At 36.1% G+C, this 12,900-nt stretch overlaps 1 protein-coding gene across 1 annotated transcript in view; it reads right to left on the reverse strand.

Annotated features, from left to right (window-relative positions):
* The window catches only part of LOC136041245 (mediator of RNA polymerase II transcription subunit 30-like), a 49,668-nt gene extending 37,335 nt beyond the window's left edge, over window positions 1-12,333 (reverse strand). The window contains exon 1 of the mRNA XM_065725853.1: window positions 12,224-12,333. The gene's annotated coding sequence lies outside the window, so the exon portion shown is untranslated. The remainder of the gene's footprint in view (window positions 1-12,223) is intronic.
* Window positions 12,334-12,900: the final 567 nt, after the last annotated feature.

Below are 12,900 nucleotides of genomic sequence, written 5' to 3' on the forward strand. Positions count from 1 at the left end.
CAGTCTTTTAGTTGCTTAAAAAGGTAACTAGAACTTCCAACTTTTTACGTATGTTTTTATTAGTAGAAAATGTACGTAACTTACAAATTAACTTACGTAACTAACTTCTATATTTGTATATTTTTATTACGAGGGTTTGTCACAATGTTAATACCTCGCTCTTTAAACTAAAGCCTAAATTTTGTCCCAGTTCTTTAAGAATAACCCCTGAATCACAAAGGTCGTTGAATGAATAGTTCAAATTACTAAAAATACTTTACCGAAAAGAGCGAGGTATTTAGGAGGAGATGAACCTCACATATGCCAAATAATTTCCGTTCGTTTCAAGTTTTAATCCGTTCCTTACTTTCTGTTGAAAAACCTTTTCCATATTTATTTGTTCATTTCTTTTAAATAGTTCTAGAATATTCCGCACCCCCTTCATGGAAATTAGTTTCCCATGAAAAATTCCTCCATAGAAAGATCCTCCCACTTGGCCCCTTCCCTTCAACCCCTGTTCTAACCAAAAACATCCCCCTGAAAACGTCTTTGCATTTCCCGTAATCATTACTATACTTAAACACTGATCAAGCTTTGTAACTCACAGCCCCTCTCCTTTGACTGTGGGGGAGTAAGTCGTCCCCAAAGACATTGTTATTAGGTTTTTGGACTATGTTGAACAAAATGGCTATCTCAAAATTTTGATCCAATGACTTTGGAGAAGACAAGCATGGGAGGGGCCCTAGAGGCCCTCCAGTTTTTTCGGTGACTTAAAAAAGGGCACTAGAACTTTCAGTTTCCGTTAGAATGAGACCTCGCACGACATTCTAGCACCACTGGGTCAATACAATCGCCCATGGAAAAAAAATGAACAACAAATAAACACGCACCCGTGATCGGCATTCTGGCAAAAAATACGAAATTCCACATTTTTGTAGATATGAGCTTGAAACTTCTGCAGTACGGTTCTCTGATACGCTGAATGCAATGGTGTGATTTTGTTAAGATTCTGTGACTTTTAGGGGGTGTTTCCCCTATTTTCCAAAACCAGGCAAATTTTCTCAGGCTCGTAACTTTTGATGGGTAAAACTAAATTTGATTAAACTTGTATATCTAAAATCAGCATAAGAATTCAATTATTTTGATGTATCTAATAGTATCAAAATTCTGTTTTTTAGAGTTTTATTTACTATGGAGCCGGTTCGCTCTTTACTACAGTTCGTTATCACGAACTATTTGACAGAGTGCGCGGGAGCGATGCTAGCGGACGACACAGGAAACTGGCAGTCTGAATATGAAAGATCGGAGTAATTGGACAAACAAAAACAAAACTGTGTTCACACCTATGGTGTTGTAGTACGATCTAGGAAGCGCCAAGTTCCAAGCTATGTACCAAAAGCTTCTCATGGGCAAGATAGAAGATTTCATAACTGTATTATATATCTAAGCTCTGCTGAATGCTAAAGCATAGCGTTGCGACGCTTTGAAGTGAACTGTACCAGTGTCCGTCTAAGATTGTTCCACATAGTATTAATTCGTACCATAGAAACAGCAGGTTGAAAAATCACTACAACAAGAATAATTTTTCGATAAAATGAAACTTGAACAGATATAAGAATACTAACTCTACCTATGAAACTAAACCTACGCATAAAAAAAGTCGCATTCCTAAGCTGAGGTTCCCAAATAATAAACAATACATTTCGCCCTAAATATTTGTTATATTTTTTTAGTTTCTTAAGTTAGAAGACCTTTCAAGAAGTACCATTAATTCAATTTGGCTTATTTTTCAAGCGTTGCATCAATCACTACTAAGATAATGACGCAACATCCTAAACCGTGTGATAAACCAAATTGATTAAATTTCATTCACAAAGAGACTTCATTAATGACAAAATCTAGCTAGCGTGAATTTAAACCAATCGGTTTTGTCGTACAACTTTCTGATTTGCCAAAAAAAAAAATACAATTGTCGCAAATAATCCACATAGGTCACAAAAGCTAATAGAATTGTTTGGATAAGAACACTGAAAATACTGAATAAAAAGTATAATATGGAAATGAAAATAATTATTTGGTTGCAAAATTGTCGTTTTGTTTAATATCATTGAAGCAATTCTCCTTGATCTAGTAGATAATCTTGTCCCCTGGTGATTTTGTAAAAATCTTGATTCTCTTACTAACTATTGGCTCATTTTTTTCAAAAAAATTATCATTAAGTGGATCAATATTCAAATTTCCTGTATCCCTATAATTTAAAGATTAGCGAATATTTTTTTTTTATTTCAGCAGCCTCCCTCGCGCACTGAGAAAAACCTTTATCCTAAAAAATAGCCGTGTCCTCATCAAATAAGTTGCAATGCTCAATAAATCTTTCAACAGATTCCTGGTGAGTTTTACCGATGTAAAATTCCCACAAGAACAAAAAATCCTACACACCTCTTACTAGATTTTCCCTAGTTAAATCTTCCCAGAGTTAAGGAAACTACTTAATGGTATAAAAACTGGAAATATGTATCAATGTTATATTTCTGGTGTTTTGCTGAAGAACAACAGCGTTTTTTTTCTGGTGTTGTGCTGAAGACGGCCTTTAGACATAGGACGAAATATCCACTGAATTGAATTCTATTTTCTCGAAAAAAATCGCTATGATTTCTAAGTTGTTTTGTTTGATATGGAAAGGCAGTTTGGTCTTCGTCACTATTAAAAAAAAATGGGGAAATTCTTTAAGGTGCCAAATCCCCTGTTCTATGATGGGCAGGGATGGGCAACTGCCACATAGTTTTTCTGACATAAATTAGTTTTATTTATATTTTTACACTCCCATTAAGCTTTTTTGCCTTCACCTAGATTATGAAGCCTAAGACTACTATTATTGTTGGGGTCCAATCTTCTTCAAAATCCTCAATTTTGTGGATTTCTGTGCAATTTGATTCAAATAAGAGTTTATGTTCTTACCAGATCTGATGGAAAGTCTTAGAAGACAATTCTACTACATTAAATCTAAGATGCAAAATTTACGCTTTCTAATGATATGAGTTTCATCGGAAGTTAATATCTCTATATCCAGCTCAAACTGAGAGAAACTAAATGATTTCTAGCAAAGTAGGAGTCAGTTTTTAGTTGTTTGTTGCATATTCGGATCTCTTATATAAGCTCTACTAGTTATGACAGGACAGTAGTACGGGGTCTATATGTTCGACGATAGCCGTAAGGGGATGTACTAGGACCAAAAAGATTTGATAACCCCTCATCAAGCCGGTTTTAAACCTTTTTTCTCATCTTTTCTCCAAGAAGTTTTTCCGAGATTTTTTCTTCGAGACGTTTTGAAGACGCTCTTCTCACCAACCCCGTCCAGGGGGGACATCAATTTATTTGTATGACTAAAAATTTGCTGTTATTGATACCCCCCTCCCCCAAGTGGCGATTACAGGTCTGTTCGGGAGGGAGAGTGGTAGCAGTCGCTCACCCCAATTTTTCTGTTATTGAATTCCCTTTATTGTATATTTTTACTAGTATTTACCTTACCCCCCCCCCTCCCCAGTCTATAAGGCCTAAAAACACTACAGTACTGGGCTTGGTCTAAATGAAAGAAATGAGAGATTCATTCCTCACCCTTCCTATTGTTATCTGAAGGCTCATGGAGAGTAAGACAACTCGGTAATTTAAATTCGCCCTCCCCCCTTCTAATCACATTAGGCTTATTAAAATGCTAATGATTTCAAATTCCAGCCGGATGAATTCCCTCAAAAGAATCTAAGACAATTCATTCGGCAAAAAGGGGACTGGAAAAAAAAGTACTTTGAAGGTTATCACTCTTTCAATTCAATAGTCGCAGGCAGTAGCATTAACTATATTAGTAGTTGCAATAGCGCCCACGTGAAACTTTTCTTCCTTCCAAAATGTTAAATATAATATACTTAAGCTCTTCCTGAGATACTGATTACGCACTTTTGACAAATTAAATCCGCAAATTCTGTCTTAATTTAGTCTAACATCTCCTTCGTCAGTCCTTTAAAGATTCACCTCAATACCTCTAGCCATAATATTAGTAACATAGCCGTAATAGCTATATTTTGAGGGCTGGGTGTATTTTGTTATTTTTTTGTGAGTTAGACCAAAATTGGGGGATGGTCAGACCCCCTAATCATAGGCATCATTTGGAGGGGGACAAGGGAATGGCAGTTGCCCCTCCCCCCACGATGTAGAGAAAAAGCTATTATATATTCCATGCTTCTTGACTATCCGGATATGAGCCCCTCCCCCAGTAAAATGCTGAAGAATCACCCCTGCCCCTAATAATCCCCCTGGACATGGACTTGTGAGTCACTATGCACATAGTGTCTTTTGGCTATTTAAAAATCCCTCTCGACGGAATACCTTAAATCAGCCTGCATGCCTGTGGTGTGCCTTGTTTTAGTTTGACATCTCTGTCAACATTCTTTAAAAGCTTCACTAAACGACTGAATTTTGATCGGAATCCATTTAGAAGAAGATAGCAAAATCAGGCGTATATGACCCAGGTTCTTAAACAGGGGAAAATATCAATGAAAAACCATATTTACCTTAGTTTTCAGCAAAAGGACAATGTTTTGGAGCTGCCAGTTCAAAATTCCTATGAAGATTGACTTACCAAAGATAGTTTATTATATTATATTCAAGCCTAAATTCAATATTTGACCTGATTGTTCTCATAACTAATTTATATGTTCAATCGGATTCAAAAGTGATATCAGTATGCCTAAGAATTTCAATGAACTTATCATGCGAGTTTTGGTCTTTGTAATGTAATTTAAAAACTAAATTATGCAAATATACGGGAAAAATTACAGGTATAATGATTTTTCATAAAAAAAAATCAGATTATAAGCTCAGGCCAAGATGTTTCAATAAAATCGATGTGTTAATTGAATAAAGTTTAATAAAGAGGTTTTTGAATTTGAACTCACCCTCCCCCCTTCTCGTAAAAAAATTTTTCAGCTCGTAAACAAATAACATAATGAATGCAATGATATTTTGATGCGTTTAAAAAAAATTTGTATCCCCCTCCTCACCGTAACAAGCATTCTAGACATACTATTATGTGAATTACCAGCCATGTAGGGAAAATGAGGTATATTCATCCGAGTCCGGGAAGGGGGAGTAATTTTTTAAATGAAAATGCAAAAAAGTGTTTTCATGAAATCCCGCAAATAGATATTTTTTAATCTGAAAATTTAAAGGTATTTAAATTTTTTGTGTTTCTTATATCCCAAGCAATGTCATTGATCACCATGACTTTCGTCCTCTGGTGGTACGGTGGGTATGACCAAAACTTAGTAATACGGGACCTAAAGATCGAACCTGGTTGTAGCAGCAAACACAACACGGTCGACGCAACGGTCTTTTCAGTCAAGAAACATCGCTAATTTGATACAAATACCGTGAATTTCATACCTCTAATGAAGAATCCGTATAAACATGAAAAGATGTGTCAGTCCCTGTACTGGTTCTGGGACCACTACTTTTCCTGATGCAATAACTATTTCAATGATTTAAAGAATATGAAAGTGCCACTTGGAAAGTTACAAAACTAAAAAAAAGCTATCGCACAGATAGTTTGACTAACGAACTCCTACAATTCGAACTGGACTTACAAGTAAGTTTTGAAACTCATATCCAGGGGGGTAGGAAACACGAAATTAGGTGATTCGGAAGTGCTAAATATTTTTTCGAATAATCTTAGGTTTAAATATTTTTACTATGAAACAGAGTGAAAATATAACCAGCGTATTGGGTCACATGAAACATATTATAACATTAAACATGATAATGCATCGTTAATCAACAATTACTGTAGTCCCTGTGCTGAAGGGGCCACTTCAGCCACTTCCTGGCTGAAGGGCCAAGAAACGGAGATCTTGTTCTACTTCTAAAATGTACTTTTTAGAAGAAATATACCAAATACCAAAACTTTACCGTATGTTGCGCTCTATGCAACACCTGCATCTCCCTTCGAGCTGTATTCTCTCAAGGAGGCAAATGAGACTATTAGTTTCATGTTTGTCAGAGAACGCTATAGCATTGTCAAACAGTTCGTGGTAACGAACTGTAGTAAGGAGCGATCCGGCTCAATAGTAACCAAAACTCTAAAAAATTGAATTTTGATATCAATAGCTACATCAAAAGAATCGCATTTTAATGCTGATTTTAAATATATAAGTTTCATCAAGTTTAATCTTAGTCATCAAAAGTTACGAGCCTGAGAAAATTTGCCTTATTTAAGAAAATCGGGGTAAACACCCCCTAAAAGTTGTAGGATCTTAACGAAAATGACACCATCAGATTCAGCGTATCAGAAAACCCTACTGTAGAAGTTTCAAGCTCCTATCTACAAAAATGTGGAATTTTGCATTTTTTGCCAGAAGACAAATCACGGGTGCGTGTTTATTTGTTTGTTTTTTTGTTTTTTTTTTTTTCCCAGGGGTCAACGTATGGACCAAGTGGTCCTAGAATGTCGCAAGAGGGCTCATTCTAACGGAAATGAAAAGTTCTAGTGCCCTTTTTAAGTGACCAAAAAAATTGGAGGGCATCTAGGCCCCCTCCCACGCTCATTTTTTTCCCAAAGTCAACGGATCAAAATTTTGAGATAGCCATTTTGTTTAGCATAGTCGAAAATCATAATAACTATGTTTTTGGGGATGACTTACTCCCCCACAGTCCCTGGAGGAGGGGTTGCAAGTTACAAACTTCAACCATTGTTTACATATAATAATGGTTATTGGGAAGTGTACAGACGTTTTCAGGGGGATTTTATGGTTTTGGGGGTAGGATTGAGGGAGGGGGCTATATGGGAAGATATTTCCTTGGAGAAATATGCCATGGGGGAAAAAATTCAATGAAAAGGGCGGAGGACGAATCTGGTCACGTTAGAAAAAAACGTCAAATTAAGAGCTTAATATACAATGCTGGGTGTTCGGAGCCTCTCTATTATGGAGTATAATTTGAAAATAACACAACTATACGAGCGATAAAACTTATATACCACAACCATAACTCAACTAACGAAAGAACTGCTAAGAGATAACACAACTATAAAGCGAAAACAGGTGAAAACTAACGGGAAAATAAACGAACTAAGAGGTGGAAGGGGCCCAGAGAAAAAATATAATCCTTTTTCAATTTTGAGCCTAACTTCTGCAAAGGAGTAATAATGTCAGAAGCCCCGAAATACCGAATTATTTTCTTTTCAAACAGTTCGTGATAAGGAACTGTAGTAAGGGGCGACCCGGCTCAATAGTAAACGGAACTCTAAAAAACGGAATTTTGATGCTAAAAGATACATCAAAAGAATCGAATTTTTACGCTGATTCTAAATATATAAGTTTCAATTAATTTAGTCTTTGTCATCAAAAGTTACGAGCCTGAGAAAATTTGCCCTATTTTGGAAAAAAGGGGGAAACATCCCCTATAAGTCATAGAATCTTAACGAAAATCACACTATCGCATTCGGTATATCAGAGGACTCTATAGCAAAAATTTCAAGCTCCTATCTAAAAATGTGGAATTTTGTATTTTTTGCCAGAAGACAAATCACGGGTGCGTGTTTATTTGTTTGTTTGTTTTTTTTTTTTTTTTTTCAGGGGTCACCTTATCGACCAAGTGGTCCTAGAATGTCGCGAGAGGGCTCATTCTAACGGAAATGGAAAGTTCTAGTGCCCTTTTTAAGTGACCAAAAAAATTGGAGGGCAAATAGGCCCCCTCCCATGCTCATTTTTTTCAAAAAGTCAACAGATTAAAGTTTTAAGATAGCCATTTTGTTCAGCATAGTCGAAACCATAATAACTATGTCTTTGGGAATGATTTACTCCCCCACGATCCCTGAGGGAGGGGCTACAAGTTACAAACTTTGACCAGTTTTTACATATAGTAATGGTTATTGGGAAGTGTACAGACGTTTTCATGGGGATTTTTTGGTTTGGGGGGTGGGGTTGATGGGAGAGGGCTTTGTGGGAGGATCTTTCCTTTGAGGAATATGTCATGGGGGAAGAAAAATTCAATGAAACGGGCGCAGGATTTTCTAGCATTACTATAAAAAAAAACAATGAAAAAATAAACATGAAAACGTTTTTTCAAATGAAAGTAAGGAATAGCATTGAAATTTAAAACGAACAGAGATTATTACGCATATGAGGGGTTCTAAAAATACTTTAGCATAAAGAGCGAGGTATTTAGGAGGAGATAAATACCTCGCTCTTTATGCTAAAATATTTTTAGTGATTTCAACTATTTATTCTACGGCCTTTTTGATTCAGGGGTCATTCTTAAAGAATTGGGACAAAACTTACGATTTAGTGTAAAGAGCGAGGTATTAACGAGGGTACAAACCCCCTCGTACACATAATAAAAATATAAGAATATAAAAGTTTGTTACGTAAGTTAATTCTTAAGTTACGTATATTTTTTACTAATAAAAACGTTCGTTGAATATTAAAAGTTCTAGTAGCCTTTTTAAGTAACCGAAAAATTGGAGGGCAGCTAGGCCTCCTTCCTCACCCCTTATTTCTCAAAATCGTCTGATCAAAACTAAGAGAAAGCCATTTAGCCAAAAAAAAAATTAATATACTAATTTCATTTCAATAATTTATGTGCGGAGAGCCAAAATCAAACATGCATTAATTCAAAAACGTTCAGAATTAAATAAAAAAAACTAGTTTTTTTTACTGAAAGTAAGGAGCGACATTAAAACTTAAACGAACAGAAATTACTCCGTATATGAAATGGGTTGTCCCCTCCGCAGTCCCTCGCTCTTTACGCTAAAGTTTTTAATTGTTTTAAAAAGTAGAATTGTGGCAAAGAGTCAAACTTTAGCGCAAAGAGCGAGGGACTGCGGAGGGGACAACCCATTTCATATACGGAGTAATTTCTGTTCGTTTTAAGTTTTAATGTCGCTCCTTACTTTCAGTAAAAAAAACTAGTTTTTTTATTTAATCTATAGTAAAGGCCACAAGGCTCCAATGTTTTAAAGGCTCCAAGTAAAGGCCACAAGGCTCCAATGTAATTATTTGTCTCATTGGAAACAAATAGTCTCCAATGAGACTATTAGTTTCATGTTTGTCAGAGAACGCTATAGCATAGTAAAGGCCACAAGGCTCCAATGTTGCCATTTTGTTAAAAATTGCTCAAAGATCAGATACCAAAAACTCCAAGGTCAACATCCCCCCCCACCCATGATCAGGCGTTGTAAATTATGCTCTGGGGGCATATATTGTTTTTATGGAAGGATTACTTGTATAGAATTCTGATGGGACTCATTTAATCGGAAATTGGAAGTTTTAGTTCTCTTTTTAAGGGTAAAAAGAGATCAGAGGGCAACTAAAGCCCGCCCACGCCATTTTCTCCCCAAACTCATCCGATCAAAATTTTGAGATAGCCATTTTTGTAAAATATTTCACAACCCCCAGAACCCCGTGCCATGTCTTGCAAGTTATACCCAAGGGGCATTTCAGTTTTTAGGGAAGGGATGCTCGTGTAAACTTCAGAAGGGGCTTATTTGATTGGAAATTGAAAGTTCTATATCCTTTTTCAGAGTTAAAAGTGATCGGGGACCATCTACCCCACCGACCCCCACCCGACCTCTTTCCCCAAAAACAACCGATCAAAATTTTGAGATAGCCTTTTTGTTCGAAAAAGGCCAACGATCAGAGAACAAAAACTTTGGAGTAAACACCCAGAGACGACGAAGGGTTGTAACTTTTTTAAATATAACATTTTTACAAAGGCGGTAGTCGTTATAAAGTTCGGAGGCGATTCAAATTATTTTACATTGAAAGTCCTAGCTCCCGTTTTAAAAGTCAAAAGTGATTGAATGGCAACTAGCCCACCCTCCTCACCGCTTTGTTTTCCCCGATTGTGTCCAACTGAATTTTTGAGATAGTCGTTTTGTTCAAAATAGACCAAAGATCATATCGCAAAAACTCTAGGGTTTTGAAAGTTCTTGTTCCCTTTTAAGGACCCGAAAAAGACTGGGGGGCAAGCATTCACCCGCCCCCCTGTCCTCTTTTCTCCAGATCCATCCGATTGAATTTTTGAGATAGCCATTTTGTTAAAGTAAGTTCAAAAATAATGTAACAAAAAACTTCGGGTCGACACAACCCCCAAAAGCCCCGGGGCAAGTGTTTTAAGTTATAGTTTTTATTCATATAACATTTAATAACTCCCGCATTTTCATGCGGGAGGTTTTTAAAATTTTTCAAGTATCAGATAAGTAAGACCCCCAAATCCCACTCAAAAAATCTTATTAACGATATTTTATTCCACGACTTATGAAAGCTGACCCCTGTCTATCCATAGCCCGATCAGCCTCCCTCTAAAAACTTACCGACGGTAAATCATGAGAGTTGACCCCTGGTCCTCCTCCTTGGCCGAACTCCCCTCCTCCAAAAAATCTCTCCGTCAATATTTATACTTCTCATCTATACCCTGTTGGGGCACCTAGTAAAATCTGTCAGGAAACCCTAACTGGAAACGCTACCCCTAGTATTAGTCACTCTATAGACATTACCCCCCTACCCCCTCTTGGGGCCTTACAATATACAATACCACTTTATCGCAGCATTGCCGATACGTCCCTTTGACAACCTGTGTGGGAATAGTGTGTTTCGATTTAGTTAAAACAGTTTCAATATTCACCAAAATTTCACCTTAATATACTTAGCTTTAGTAGCAGTAGTACCAGTAGTAATAGCAGTAGCTTTGGTAGCAGAAGTAGAAGCAACAATAGTTAAAGTAGTAGCAGTAGCAGTAGCAATAGTGGAAGTAGTGTAAGTAGAAACAGTAGCATAAATAAATGTTGTTTTCTGCTTAGTTCAACATCTCCCATTACAAGTCCTGTAAGTTTCAACTTCTTACACCAAACTGCTCCTAAGATGTTGCTGATACGCCCTTTTGACAACCTGCATACATACGGCGTGACATTATTCAGTTTACATTACCCCTTCAATATTCCCTGAAAATTTTATATTCACACCTATAGGCATAGTTGTAATAGTAGTCAAAGTAGTAGCATTAAACCACCGTTATGCTCGGAGATATTTTTCTACTTCTTTGGAAAAGATTATCAGCTGTAAAGCTTACATCTATTTATTCTGTTAAAACAGTAAATATTTTTAACCAGTGTCTATTGGCCTACGATTCAGGGGTAGATCAAGAACAAAATCTTGGGGGAGGCCCAATGTGACAAGGGCACTAATGAGCATAATCTTGGGGGGAGAAGGCTCAATGTGACAAAGGTACCAATGATTGACCAAATTGACAAATTTATTCTAAAAACAAAGAGTAAAAAAACAAAATAAACAAGGAATGAGGGTGCCAGAAAAAATCTTAGAAAGGGGAGGAGGGTCCCTAGCCCGCCTTAGGTCCGCCACTACCTACAAAAGCTCAGAAAATATGTTTCACAAATTGTCCCAGAGACGTACACTTTAGTGGGTGGGGAGGGGTCTTGGAGATCTGCAGCTTCAGAATTCTAATTTTTCCAAATTTCCTTTGCAGCATTTCTTTATTTTCATGTTTCTGTGCCTGATTGGCGCAGAATCCACCGTTTTTGTTCAAGTTTCATAGGCGGGTGGTTAGTGAATGATTATCACCAATGAAAAACTAAGTTCCTTAAATTTTATTGGGAGAAGGGGGGAGGCATATTTATAAAAATAGATTTCAAGCTCATCATTGTTTTTCAAGGGGAACCCTTCAAAAGAAGTGAAGGGAATATTTTTCTTTTTATATGGGAGACAATTGCTCACTGCTCATCCTTACTTGACTATAAAATAAAAAAAAAAAGATCCCTATACGAATTAACCTAACTTTTTTCTAAAACATGGTTTCCACACTTACAGAAATTAGAAGCTTCTCGACAACAGCAACTACACAATTCTTGAAAATAATAAAACAATTTAAACAACAAAGAGATTTCGTCGATGACGATTTATTCTTGTGTAAAGATTGTTTTATATTATATACTTTTAAATTGATGTAGCAAAATGAATATACAGCAAAAACGCATATAAAAATGTAACTGGTTAGTTATTTTTTATACAACTAAAGCCAAGACAACTATAAGTCAGCGAAAATTTTAAGGAATGAAAATAGAACTGCAAAATTTAGAGAATTAACTGAAACAACGCACCTTTGAAAATAGCTTCGTCTATCGATTTTTTTTTATGTTTTTCTTTTTTGAAACTAGCATTAATTGTTGCAAATATATACTTACATTGCTGTAAGCCATACTGAATATTGTTTTCATTAACGTCGTGGCCAAAAGATCTGTCTTCATAACCAAGGTATTGGTTGGCCAAGGGATTGTGCTTTATCTTCAAAGATTTAACCTAGAGTTTGAGAAACCATAAATACCTAAAAAATATATAAAAATACATATTTAGAGGAGTTTCTAAGTGGTGGAGTGAGCCACATTTAATCAAAATCAGGTGAATGACGAAATCTATTGCTTGTTAAATAATAAACAAGTTTTTTTGCAAATGAAAATGAAAAATGACGCAAAAATTTTGACGAATTGAACTTATCCTGTCAATGAAGGGGTCTACTTCTCCCAACTTTTTTTGTGGGTAAACTTTACACAGTACTTTCCTAAAAGTATTTTAGACTTAAAAAAAATAGCCAAACGGTATAATTATTGTATTTGTCAATTGCCATTCCCAAGGTTTTTGCTAAAAATTCACTTGTTATTTACTAAAACTCACACCGAGCTATATCATTTGCAGAGCAATGCAATTAAAAATGTCAAAATTTTATCATAATGGTCTTTTGCTATGTTTTCCATTCTTTAGACAACTGATAAAAAAAAAAGTCCAACTTTGGTAAAGAAGAGCTAAGACAAAAATTTTGCGTAAAGATGGTTGGACGGTTGAAGACATTAGACGGCTTGAACAG

This window comes from Artemia franciscana, unplaced genomic scaffold (assembly GCF_032884065.1).
Source record: "Artemia franciscana unplaced genomic scaffold, ASM3288406v1 PGA_scaffold_1180, whole genome shotgun sequence".
Classification (NCBI taxonomy): domain Eukaryota; kingdom Metazoa; phylum Arthropoda; class Branchiopoda; order Anostraca; family Artemiidae; genus Artemia; species Artemia franciscana.